General features: G+C 38.0%; 2 protein-coding genes and 1 long non-coding RNA gene across 15 annotated transcripts in view; 1 reads left to right on the top strand and 2 right to left on the bottom strand.

Moving 5' to 3' along the window:
- LOC126295455 (zinc finger protein 708-like) overlaps window positions 1-13976 on the bottom strand; it is an 885643-nt gene that overhangs the window by 357261 nt on the left and 514406 nt on the right. The window lies entirely within an intron of this gene.
- LOC126295459 (uncharacterized) overlaps window positions 1-13976 on the top strand; it is a 1097875-nt gene that overhangs the window by 607074 nt on the left and 476825 nt on the right. The gene's annotated exons all lie outside the window — the stretch shown is intronic.
- The window catches only part of LOC126295452 (zinc finger protein ZFP2-like), a 909451-nt gene that overhangs the window by 737109 nt on the left and 158366 nt on the right, over window positions 1-13976 (bottom strand). The window lies entirely within an intron of this gene.

The raw sequence follows: 13976 nt of genomic DNA, 5'->3' as shown, positions 1-13976 counted from the left end.
GTTGCCCCAGCAACTACTGAAAAAGCTGCTGCCCTTTTCAGGAACTACATGTTTGTCTGGCCTCTCAACAGATACCCCTTATGTTGTGGTTGCACTCATGGTACGGCCATCTGTATTGCTGAGGCACGCAAGCCTCCCCACCGACGGCAAGGTCCATGCATCATGGGGGGAGGCAGGGGGGGGATCCATGGTTCATATAAGGCTTCTCATATCTGAAATTCATATCAAAATTAATAAAAACTGATGAAATGAAAAGTGTACTTTTTTGAACTGATTGCTATATGTGCAATTTAAATATCTCATCCTTGGAACAAAAATAAGCTTAGAAATCATTTCAGAGAATGGCATCATCAATTACTTTGTTCCAGTTCTCACCATAAAAAATGTGTTTTGACAATTTGTCTTACTTTTTGAAACCAGTGTCATCAGCTGTGACACTTTTCATTTGCTTTTTATTTAACAGCAAAAACATTAATTACAAACAGTTTTATACCAAGCTCACACTGCTTTACATGGCTGAAGTTGTGTTAACAAACAAAAATTCTAATTTCCTGCATTTTTTCATCTCGAACATCTTTAGCAAGAAAATTTCCTGTTACAATTACTGAGACTATTCACAACATTATTTGCCCAGTTTTCGACATATTTCACACACTGACAAAAACTACGTACATTCTTATCGTATAGTTTTTGCTTTAATAACAGACTCATTAAGAAAACTAGCTTATATCATGAATCTTGTCAGCTGTTTCTGATTCTCCACGTCAGTGCAGCAAACTAATAAGTGTTCCACATTGAGAAAAATAATTGGTTCATTGGTTTGTGTGGTTGAAGGGAGCAGACTCCAAACATCATCGATCCAGAAAAAAACATACAACAGTCTATGCATTATCAGCAGAGTTAATCCACTGAAATGAATGTTACATGAAAATACAAAGCTACTTATAAACTGTTGCTCTTGGGTATGTAATTCTCAAGCGAATTACATAAAGTTGTTGCTTAAAGATCAACTTCCAGGCTAATAATGGAAACCAGTGTCACGATGTTTGTCCTGCCATCACACCAATCTGTCTCCATAGTCCCTGGCAATAAGGATCATACAGTATTAGTTGGTTAAGATACGAAGAATTGGAACACTTCTCTCTGAAAACTTACCCATACTTTGAGGAGAACTTACCTACAATTTTAGTTTTGGCCATGTTTTCAGGGAATTTATGTAAAGTTACTGATTGCCATCAACTGAAGACCCCAAAAACTGCACATGAGATTAAAAATTTCAGTAATTAACAGACAATTTTGAATTTCATGAGGACTGAGTCAAACAGCTCCTTGTCATAAAGGCCAATTAAGGGTTCACTGTCTGCCACCATAGAGCACTATATGCTGTAGACATCAGCTAAGTACAACCGATCAGATCACTCAGCCAGCATTAAGTTTTACTGTCCCTAGACGAATGTCCAAGTTTCTTACGTTACACATTTTTAATCATAGTGTTGCATTCTGCTTTCTATGGGAGTTATTACACATGCTGTGCACTTATTACAAATTGCAGGTGGTGTAAAAATAGGCAACAAAACAAATTTTGCTTCCTATCTGAACAGCATTTTTCTCTTTTCTGCTTCAACTCACAGAATTGAAGTAGAGTCATAAGATTAAATCTTAGATTAGATTAGATTAGTTTCCGTTCCATAGATCCGTGTTGAGGAGATCCTTGTGGATATGGAATATGTCACCTTTTTTTTATTTTTTTACGCTGAAATATCAATACTAATAGTATAAATATATAAACACATCATTTGTTTCTATTAAAAAATTCGTCAATGGAGTAGATGAAGTTGGCCACTAGTAAGTCTTTCGGGCTCCTTTTAAACTGATCTCTATTTGTAACTAAATGTTTTATGTTTTATGTTTGCTGGCAAATTATTGAAGATGTGTGTTCCTGAGTAGTGGACCCCTTTTTGAACTAAAGTAAGTGCTTTTATGTCCTTGTGCAGATCATTTTTGTTCCTGGTATTGTATGTATGAACTGAGCTGTTTGTTGGAAAGAGAGATATATTATTTAGGACAAATTTCATTAAGGAGTAAATATACTGAGGGGCAGTAGTTAGTATACCCAGTTCTTTGAAGAGGTTTGTACAAGACACCCGTGAGTTTACGCCACAAATAATACGTATTACATGCTTTTGGACTCTGAAAACTTTTGTTTGACTTGAAGAGTTACCCCAAAATATTATACCATATGACATTACGGAATGAAAGTATGCAAGCTTTTTCACTTTTATGTCGCTTATGTCTGCTAACACTCGAATTGCAAATAAAGATTTGTTAAGGCGTTTCTGCAGTTCTGTGGTCTGCTCCTCCCAACTGAATTTATTATCAAGTGTAATCCCAGGAATTTAAGACTGACAACCTCTTCTATCTGCTCTTCTTCGTACTTTATGCATATGCTGGGTGGAAAGCTCCTACAGCTTCTGAATAGCATATAGTGAGTCTTTTCGAAGTTTAATGTCAGTGAGTTGGCTTTAAACCATTTATTAATATCCATGAAAATATCATTAGTAGATCTGTCTAGAACTACACTCGACATACTATTTATTGCAATACTTGTGTCATCTGCAAACAAAACGAACTCTGCTTCTGGCAGTGTAACTGATGAGAGATCATTAATGTACACAAGAAAAAGCAATGGCCCTAAGATGGATCCTTGTGGGACACCACATGAAATTTCTTCCCATTCTGATGATGACTGATGACTTAATTCACTAGTCCCTTGCACTGACACCCTTTGTTTCCTGTTAGTGAGGTATGACTTGAACCATTTTGCAGCACTGCCCGTGACACCATAGAATTCTAATTTATTTAAAAGGATGTTGTGGTTTACACAATCGAATGCTTTTGACAAATCACAGAAAATACCTGATGCTTGTAACTTGTTATTTAATGAATTAAGTACATTTTCACTGTAGGTGTAAATAGCCTTTTCGATATCAGAACCCTTCAGAAATCCAAACTGTGTTCTTGATAATATGTTATTTGTGGTCAGATGGTTGAGAAGCTGCCTGTAGATTACTTTTTCTAAAATTTTTGAGAATGCTGGCTAAAGTGAAATCGGTCTGTAGTTTGATGTCATCTCCTTATCCCCTTTCTTGAATAGAGGCTTAACATCTGCATATTTCAGCCAGTCAGGAAATGTCCTAGTTATAATTGACTGGTTACACAAGTAACTTAGAATTGTACTGAACTCACAAGAACATTAACTTTGTTGATATTTCATCGTAACCACTAGAATGCTTTGTTTTTAAAGATTTTATTATGGAAGTTATTTCTTTTGGTGATCTGAGTGACATATTCATGTTCCTAAAGCTATTTGTAAAGGCTAGTTTCAGATATTCAAGGGCATTATTTACTGATCCTGACAATCCCATTCTCATTCTGGGTCTGATCCCTGAATATTGTGATGGTTTGCTGACTGATAATTCTGATAGTTCTGCCTCAGAGCCTAAGGACAAAGTAACATGACTATAAGGAGTGATGGCTTGAGGCAAATTGACAATAGTGTAGTGTGCTGTGAGGAGATTGTATGTACGGTGACTTCTGGCTCTGTGCCAGATGTGTACAGTGTAATCCAATTGCCTTGCTGTTCAGTACAACAGTGCAATATGCAGAGGCTGCAAGGGTAAGACACTGAGTCTGTGTCACTGGTTAGTATCTGAAACTGATTGACAGGTGCGATAACGAGTGTACCTTTTCATGACCATTGTGTGTGGGTTATACTGTGGAACAACACAGATATTTGATACCATAAGACTAGAAACTAAATGGGTAGGAATTATCACATCATAAACGTGTGAGACACACTCTGCAGAAGTGATTGAAGTCCAACATTGATACAGGTGGGCTAACTGCATGTCTTTACTCGACATGATGCCCCCTTTTCACGGCAAAGTTATATGTGAATTTAATTTCCTTACAGTTGTAGCACTTCCCTACTGCTGTCATATATTCCCACCTTCCTTCAATGCCCTAGTAAAACACACCCACACGCTGCTGTGAAAGATGGATTTAAGCACCACAGATGATTGTACAAACATACCATCAGTTGGCCATCATACACATTCCCATATGAAGGACATAATAATAGTCATCTCAATGCAGAGAAGCAACTAAAAGAGTTAGGAAAAAAAGAAAATCACATGGTCCAGATGGAATGAAAATTCGATTATACTATCTTTTACTTACATTTCACCCAGCACAAAACCCTAAGTGACTACAATAAAGTGCAGATGATTCCCGTGTATAAGAAGGGAAAAGAACAGACCCACAAGATTACAGACCAACATCCTTAACATCAGTTTGCCACATATTCATAAGTCAAGTATGATAAATTTCTTTGAGGCTGAAGAGTTTCTGTCTACAGTTAACCATGGATTACGAAAGAATAATTAATGCAAAACTCAAATGGTCCTTTTCTCACATGATATCCCGCAAGCCATGTATGAAGAACAACAAGCAGATTCCATATTCTTAGATTTATGGAACGCATTTAATACAGTCCCCACTGCAGACTGCTAACGAAGGTACCAGCAGGCACAATAGCTTGCCAGATATGTGAATAGCTCAAAGTTTCTTAAGTAAGAGAAACCAGTATCTGTCCTTGATGGTCAGTGTTCATCAGAGACAAGGGTATCGTCAGGTGTGATCCATGGAAGTGTGTTAGGACCGCACTTATTCTCCACATATGCAAATGATGTAACAGACATCGCAAGCAGAAATCTGCAGCGCTTTGTTGATGATGCTGAGATGTATGGGAAGGTGTCACCATTGAATAACTGTATGAGGATATAAGATAACTTAGACAAAATTTCTAGTTGGTGCAAAGAATGACAACTTGCTCCAAATTTTGATAAATTTAAGTTAATGCAAACGTCCAGGATATGCAATGCCAAAGGTTACAATATGGTATTAGTAGTGTACTGCTTGAGACAGTCACATTTATTAAATATTCAGGGGTATCATCGAAAAGTGATAGTAAATGGAATGAGCATGTAATAATGGTAGTGGGGAAGGTGAATGGTCGACTGCATGTAGAACATTGGTGTGACCAATTAATGAGTACTGCTCTAGTGTCAAGGATCCCCCAAGGTCAGTATAAGGGAAGAAATCGATGCAATTCAATACAGTGTCACTACATTTTTTATCTGTAGGGTCAATCAACACGAATGTGTTATGGATATGCTTCATGAACTCAAATGGGTTGGCCTGAGTGTCTCTTTGATACATATAGTCACACCATAGCTGCAACTGCAATGGAGAAGTATCTCTGTAGGAACCAGACAAAAATGTGGTTCCTGAGGACAGCCAGAAGCATTTTCATTTTCAGTAGCTGCAGGAAGCAACATCTGGATGATTGCTTAATCTGATCCCATAATGTTATACAACATACCCTGCAAATAGTTGAAAGCATGGGCAAATTACAGCTATTATTTCTCTGGGGAGCATACAGCTCCTCTGCATAGTTAAATGGTGATGGCACTCTCTTGGGTGAAATATTCCAGATGTAAAATAGTCCCTCATTTCACTCTTTAGGCAGGACTACTTAGCAGGCTGTTGTCATCAAGAAAAACAACATGAGCTTTCTAGGGGTTGTAGTATGTAAAGTTGTATCCCTTAATCAGATAGGCATGTTAAAGAAACTGAAAAGGAAAATGGTTAGGTACCCATTTCACATATAGGGAATTTATGAAGCACACTGGCAGGAATAAAAGGCTTTCCTGTTACACGAGTACAATTATCAACAAAAAACCAAATAGGAGGTAACAAAGAACTAGGTATAATAATAAATAAGAAAACAGGATTGGGTGTAAGCCTCTATCAGCCTAGTAATCACATAATCATTACCATTACAGACATTAAGGCAATGCCCCCACTATGGTAGTACAAGTGTGTATAGAAATTTTGGAACTTTGTGGTAAGTCCCCATGGGACCAAACTGCTGAGGTCATCGGGCCCTAGGCTTACACACAAATTAATCTAACTTAAACTAACTTATGCTAAACACACACACACACACACACACACACACACCTACCTATGCCCAAGGGAGGACTTGAACCTCCAATGGGGGAAGCAATGCGAACTGTGTCAAGGCGCCTGAGGCCGCACGGCTACCCTGTACGACAGTGTGTATGGCAACTAGCGGTTTGTAAGATTGATAAAAACGTTATGGAATCAGAAATGTTGCACAGATATTTAAACGAGACCAAAAACTAATTGTGTTGAGTGAATGTATTTGGTAGTAGGGAAAGGAAGAGAACAAAATATAGGAGGTGGTCATAGACCAGTAGAATTTTACACACGGCATAATTCTGTCATCGCTAACTCTTGGTTTAATAAGATTGATGAATGATGACTCTACATGTGGAAGAGACTTGGACACATGGCAAGGTTTCAGACTGATTATGCAAGGGTGCGATAGATATTTTGACACATTTGTTTTTACATTGTGAAACATTTCCATGGCAAGATATGAGGTTTGACCCTATTTTATTGCTTATGAGTACAAATTAAAACTTGAGGAATGACATGTATGTGGCAACTTATGGACATCAGACGTGAACAAATTGAAAAGGATCAGAGACTGTTGGGAGTTTCAGAAGGAGTATTAGGCAATGTTCATCTGGAACATGGGAAGAGAATACAGCTGAAGAAGAAGGGTAGCTTTGAGACATGAAATAGGGGAGGAAACAGAAGATCAAATACGCATAAAACAAAACACTGGATAACACAGGGCATCTCGACTTCAATTTACAAAAGAAGGAAATATCAAAATCTGAGAAATTAAGGAGGCAAAAGGGAATAATGACATCTAAAAAATGAGACTGGCAAAAGGTGTAAAGATGACAGGCAGGAATGGCTAGGGGGCAAATGTAAAACTGTACAGTCCAGTCATATTAAAGTGACAATCTGTAGAAAGCCTGAATGACCATTTTTTGCAGTGCAGAAAAGCAGGAAGAAAATCATTGAAATTCTGAAAGATACCAACAGGGATGTGGAGCCAGGCCAATTCCAATACACCAGCCACATATCTAGGTGTTTTAGTTGAGGATCCATGGTACAAATAAACCAACTGAGGTGGACCCACGGATTTGCTATCAGTTTTAAATCCAGCTTGTCTGGTGGCCTGGAGAGCATACTAGATTCATCCTGGTGCTCTTCAAACCACATGAGCTGTGTGACATGTGCACTAGCCTGTTGGTATGTGCCATAATGCCAAGGAATAGATAAGTGCAGGTGTGGACATGGCCTCTGAGAATAGATTCCTACTTGTGTTGCTCCACTGTGTCTTTTAGGATGACAAGATCACCCAGGGAATGACACAAAAACATTTCCAGACCTCCCTCCTCCAGGGTGGACCCTTCTCACAACTGTTGCAGTGCCATACATGCTACTGGATATCTATCTGATGGAGCTTAAAACATAATTCATCTGAAAGGACTACATGTTTCCACTCATGAGGAGAATATGGGGTTCCTCAGAAACTTTGCTCAGTGGAATAGGGGTCAAAGTAAGGTATTTCTGAGGTACTTCATGCACCTTTTACCATGTGATATCTTCAGAAGACATGGTGGCTCAATGGTTGGCATCATGGCTTCTTAATTTTGCACTCTATGTTTGAAACCCCGTTATTACTTACTTTCAGTTTTATTTATGTACCCATGCCTGTAGAACATTACTCTATGAATGTTTTCCATTATACGCTGCTATAACATTGTTCTTATTTGTCCACTAATTTGTATGTCAAGTGAATTTATTTTAAAAAAGAACAAAATTATTTCTGTGAAATTCCTGTAGTGTGTCTTGATTCGTAAGTGCAAGTGCCAGTTTTCAGAAAAATAACCCATAATGCATTGTTTGCTGCAAAATTATTGCCAACACATGAAATCTTAACTAGTGTTATTGATGTTTCTTTCCTTCGTGAGATTCACACATAGAAATGCCACTTTGGTAAACTTACCTTCACATGACACTTGTGCCATTCAGAAAATCTGTGTTTTCAATGGTTCTGTGATTAGTCTTATCCATGGAAATGCACAAAATCCTCATGATGAAAAACAATATGAATAACACACAAGAAATTGAAAAAGATTGTAGCCCCTCAACGTACCATAGACATGTTACATAATACTTGTGTGTGATGTATTGTGATATCCATTTGTGATTTTACAATTAATATGCCTTTATACTCCTATATTCATAAGAAAGATGCTTTCAGTAACCTACTACGGACATGGGTAGATAAATAAAATAAAAACTATAAAAATAAATAAATAAAAACAACCATTAGTTTTCAAATACAGTTTTCAAATTACGAACGATGACCTTAACCACTGAGCCACTATCTATTCTGAAGATTTTCTGAGTTAAATGGTACAGTCAACTATCTACTGATAAGCCGAGACAAGTGTTCGCTTATTCTTGACTCCTCTTTCGCTGAGCGAAGTTCATGGAAAGTCAGGTGATGGCACTTGCTGTTTCTCATTACCAGTGGAAGTCCAGTTGCAGTGGTTGCATGCTAATTCCAGCTTTTGTCGCCAATAAACAGCACTTGCCACGGGTGCATGAACCAGGTACCTGCTGCTCTCTTTCCACATAACAACAACAATTTCACTGTTTGCTGCATCATCTTGTGCTTTACATACCCTCTAATGCCAATTCTGCCACCTGTCTTTGTGACGTAGGTGGTGGTGACGATGTTTGGTTTGTCGGGTGCGTAACTGCGCAGTCATCAGCACCACTAGAAAGCCCCATTTTTTACACAGTCCAATTTAGCCATTGGCATGAATGATGATGAAATAAGAAGTACAAAACAAATACATAGTCCCTGGGCACAGAAAATCCCCACCTGGCCAGAAATAGAACCCAGGATCCTGTGATCCAGAAGCAGCAACACTAGCCACTGGACCATGAGCTGTGGACAAACATAGGCGGGGGTCACATTAATGTGATGATACCATGCATAACCACAAGAAGCATAGATACTCCTTATAACAAGATTAAAGACACCTTTGCATAAAAGTAGAGAAGAGGTGAAACAAAGGCTGGCAATGGCAAGAAAATACATCTGAAATACTGGAATGTAAATTGTTAACATTTAACTTAAATTTAGCTCTAAGGATATCTTTTCTGAGACTGTTTGTCTGCAGTGTAGCCTTGTATAAAAGTGAAATGTGGGTGACAGGCAATTCACACGGAACAGAATGGAACAGAAGCTTTCGGAATGTGATGCTACAAGAGAATGCTGATGATTGGATGTCAGGATTGAACAAAAATAAAGAGGCACTGAATGAAATTGGGAAAAATAGAAATTTATGGCACAATGCATCTGGTTGAAAGAACACATTTGATTTATCATCAAGGCATTGTCAATTTGGTAATGGAAGAAAGTGTAGAGCATAGATATTGATGAAGGAGACCAAGATTTGAATACAATAAGCAGGTTCAAATGGATGAAGGTTGTGATAGGTGTGCACTGATGATGACACACACAATAGACTAACTTGGATGGGTGTATCAAATTAGCCATCGAACTGAGGACCATGACAACCTCAACAACAACAACAGCAACAACAAGTCATTATTATCAAACAGATATTGTCAGAAACATTAAACATTAAGCTAATATTCATTACTATCACAACTTTTAGTTTTACCTCTCTCTTCCACTGGGGGTGTTTTCGAATGGAGAATTGAGGACATCATTGTTCCCACAAGTCGAAGACAAAAAAGAGTCTGCTCAGAGCTCAGAATGCCTGAGCAAATCTAGCTAAATTGAGATGACACTGGTATCCCTGATATTGCTCAATAACAATAATGCTTGTTTAACAAGTATTTTGCCTCAATATTCATCCCTGTAATCCACTTGCAGCTCACTTCAATAATCCTTTTCCAGAGAGATCCTATCAACCACACAAAATGGGGAGTGGGACTAGTACATTCGTTCCCCGAAAGGCGTTATGTTCTTGCACAGAGCAACTTAGGAACCTACCGATGCCAGCAAAGAGTTTCTTCTAACAAAGAAGCTGTATCACTGGCACTAGATCTCAGGTTTCATGCCAACCATAAGAACTGGACCAGGAACTGTAACAGTGCTGTAGTATTTATGGTAGTGACTTCTTGGATGTACACCTGCATGTTTAGAACTAAAAGTAAGTGCTCTAAAATTGTCAACTAATGACCAGTGTAGCTAGAAGGTGGGAAAGCATAGACAAAGAATGTAAATGACTGACGCAGAAACTCACCAGTATGTGAAACAGGTACAACCAGTTAAACTATTATCAGCAGCCTAAAAGTTGCAGTTCGGAGGCTTTGACCGATCACCGGATTCAACTGCATAAATGACTGAGAAAATGAGAAAAGTGTCACTTCATTCCCACGTGTGTACATGCCCCTTAGTAACAGTGAGGAAATTTGATCAATCTCCAATACATCAAAATGCTGCAATTTCATAAGTGAAAAATAGATGCAAGACCCAAAAAATCTCATTGTAAAATCCGTCTGAAAATTAGTTGGAAGAAATGTTTGGAAAACTTCCCACAACATACAGTGTAACATCTTTGAAAAAATTCCCTCAGCTGTTTTTATTTTAACCTAAATATCTACTGGTTTTGGTTGTGGACCATCTTCACAGGAGTGAATGAGTACAAAATGGAATAAAAGTACAAAATGGGGCTAGTAATGTACATTAAAAGATATAAAATTCGTAATAGGTACATAAACATAATCTACTCATGAATACTTACAATGTAAAACAGATCATGTGACTACATCATTTCTTTTATGGCTTATAGAAAATCCAGAACGTCATTATAGATATAAGAAAAGAACACAACCTGTCCCATAAAAGTCTAACAGAGGTGTCCTAAATATAACAAAAGTTGATGTGGCGATGTACAAAGAGGCGAGAGCTATACAGCATAATCTCTGTAATATAAGCCAAGGACCATATCAAAACACCTTCTACATAAAATGTTCAGCCTACTCAATAGCCAGTATATCCTCATTCGGCATGGGTAACAGTAACGAACCATCATTGCATGGAAGTAATGAGGCCTCGGTAGGTGGCTGCAGGGAACTGGCTCCACACCTGCACATACAATTACCCGTAAAATCAGGAAGGCAGGGCGCTGAGCTCTGACGCCATGTCCTATCATGTCCCAGATATGTTTGATCAGGTTCAGACCTGACTAGATGGATGGTCAGCATATCAGTTGGAACATGAATCTGTGTTCTTCAAACCACTCCATCACACTCGGAGAATTGTGAAATGGTGAACTATCGTGTTGAAAAATGCTACTGCCTGTATGTTCATACTTGCAAAACATTAAAAGAAACAAGACATCAGAAGATACTTCAAGAGCATTGGAACTTCGTGAACCATACAAAATGTGCACATTTAAAATGGATACTTAAAGGGCACATTCGTATGTTCAGATTCCCAATGAAGTAGGCCTCAACCTGATATTAAGCTTTCCAGTGTTGTTTTCGGGATGTAAATTTTCTTGGAGTACCAGTACTGTAATATCTCATGTTTGGTACATTATTACGGCGTAATGCCATATGCAGTAGAAGATTACAGAGTGCACTCTAGCCAATAGTATAGAATTAAACACTTTGTTTCACATACATTGACTGCCTCAGTGGAAAAGATTAATAAAAGCCAGATTTTTTTTTTAGCAAACCGACAAAAATAACTTCACTGTTCTGCAAGGCGATTTATGCTTGCCTGTGAGAAACGTGGAAATAAAATCTGAAACTAATAACATATTTTAGCCTTCCATAATTATACGAATCTGTTTAATTTCCTTGACAGCTTCCCGCCACAGAAATCTGTTTTGTTTTTATTTGACATGAGAGCAGTAAATGACGAAGAAACAGCAAAATCGCTAAATGTATACACGGATCATGTGGAGACTACCCACATCCTCATTATAACTCAGACTGCTCTGTGCATCAGCCCCGGATCTATGATATTTCTGAACTGGGGCAATAGTAGATAGTGGCACCCTCTCCCCAACCCATCCCTTGAGCATTTAGGAAGACGTCAAATATTTAAAAACTCAAATTTTCAAAAATATGTTCATCTTGTGGCGCACATCTTACTGAACAGTCTGATACATAAACATAGGTGTTTGAGGAATTGTAAGACATGTTATTTGGTCTTAGGTGTGCCAAAATGCAGTGCCATGTCTCTTCACACAGCATTCTTCAATCACACTTCTCTGTATTTTGCTTAGTGGAATTGAAACGTTTATATTTTGTCATGGATGCCATCAAAAATTAAAATGTCCTGTGGTGTCTCTCCTGCTCCCAGTCGGCCTGGTTGATATCCTGCCTTGTTTTCTTTTTTCTTTTTTTTTTTTTTTTAAAAAGAAAAATCTCGCAATTAATACCAGATGGGATTATTTATAACTGGGAGACCAAGAACTCTTCAGAAAATTTGCACTGTCATTGCCTATCAGATAATAACTTCCTGTTTAGTGTGACATAAAATTAAATATAGGATATTTAAAAGCCGTAGAGACAAGCAAGACAGTACACATTACTTCAATCCATAGCTCCTTGAGTTTTTTCACTCTAATTTTGCTACAGCTTTACATGGTTTTCTTTCCTTCCTGCCAAAGGATCTGTTACCTCATCGAAGTTCATGAAAAGTTTTGCTACATGAAAAAAATCGAAATGTCACTGTCTAATACTGAAAAAGCTGTTAATACAAATAGTACACAAGTTAGTGTGGTTCCTCAATCTGATTATGTCTATTTTCCACTGTCTGCTAGATAAAACAAAATAAGCTTTTCTAATATTGCAGCAATTTTCACACACTCCAAATAAACGAAGTGGTCATTTTTATATGGCTCAAATGGCTCTGAGCACTATGCGACTTAACTTATGAGGTAATCAGTTGCATAGAAATTAGAACTAATTAAACCTAACTAACCTAAGGACATGACACACATGCATGCCCGAGGCAGGATTTGAACCTGCGACCGTAGCGGTCGGCCAGTTCCAGACTGTAGTGCCTAGAACCACATGGCCACTCCAGCCGGTTGTCATTTTTATAACACGATAGAATATAATTCACAAAGTACCAACATCAATGCCTATTGGGCATACATGCAAAAAGCTTTATGCTAGGACCTAGTTACACATTTCATTCATATGCTACAGTTTCTGAAGCACAAGATCAGAAAATAGTCGTATGAAAATTTTATATAAATTTTGAATCCCCATATTCTTCCACAAATTATGTGATATCCCTGTTTCTTCTCCTTCCTCATTCTAACAGACAATCTTTTCATCACTAGTTATGTAACTATGCCTGCCAGTGTCAAAATTTATTCGCCAGTTAACTTCACTAACCCTGCCACAATCACCAATTTAGTCATACTGTGATTATTTTCTGATTAGGCGTTGTTACATGTTCATACAACACGTTTTTCATGCTACTTACAGAACAGAACTTAAGCGGCTGCTGACCGGGGACTTACTTCTGTAGCGAGCTGATCAAAAATTTTCTGTGAAAATTTAATTTTCTTGGATACAGCGAGAAGATAATACGCAATCTTTCTTACCTGTTATTCCTGTTAGTAGTTTATTTTCACTCTGGTAATTTGAATCTGTGGACTTTGCTAGTAATGATAATGATGATCATTCACAAACCCAGTCAACCACATAATCAGATAGCGATTCGCATTCACCCATTCAGCTTTACTCCCCTCAGGTCGTATAGCCCTGTCTCCTTTTGTCTGCAGGAAAGTCTATTTCTAGATGTGATTAGGATTCCCCTGACAGACACATTACATACACAATGCACAAATTCAAAAATTAACTTACGATTCAGTTAGAAATCAACAGGTATGGGTTTCAAAATCATATGAATAATCGATAGGCCCACATGTGCTGGAGGCTAGGAGCTCTGT

The sequence above is a fragment of the Schistocerca gregaria genome, chromosome 11, assembly GCF_023897955.1.
Source record: "Schistocerca gregaria isolate iqSchGreg1 chromosome 11, iqSchGreg1.2, whole genome shotgun sequence".
In the NCBI taxonomy this organism is placed as follows: domain Eukaryota; kingdom Metazoa; phylum Arthropoda; class Insecta; order Orthoptera; family Acrididae; genus Schistocerca; species Schistocerca gregaria.
Note: the sequence above shows the minus strand (reverse complement) of the source record. Positions and strands in the feature narration are given on the sequence as shown.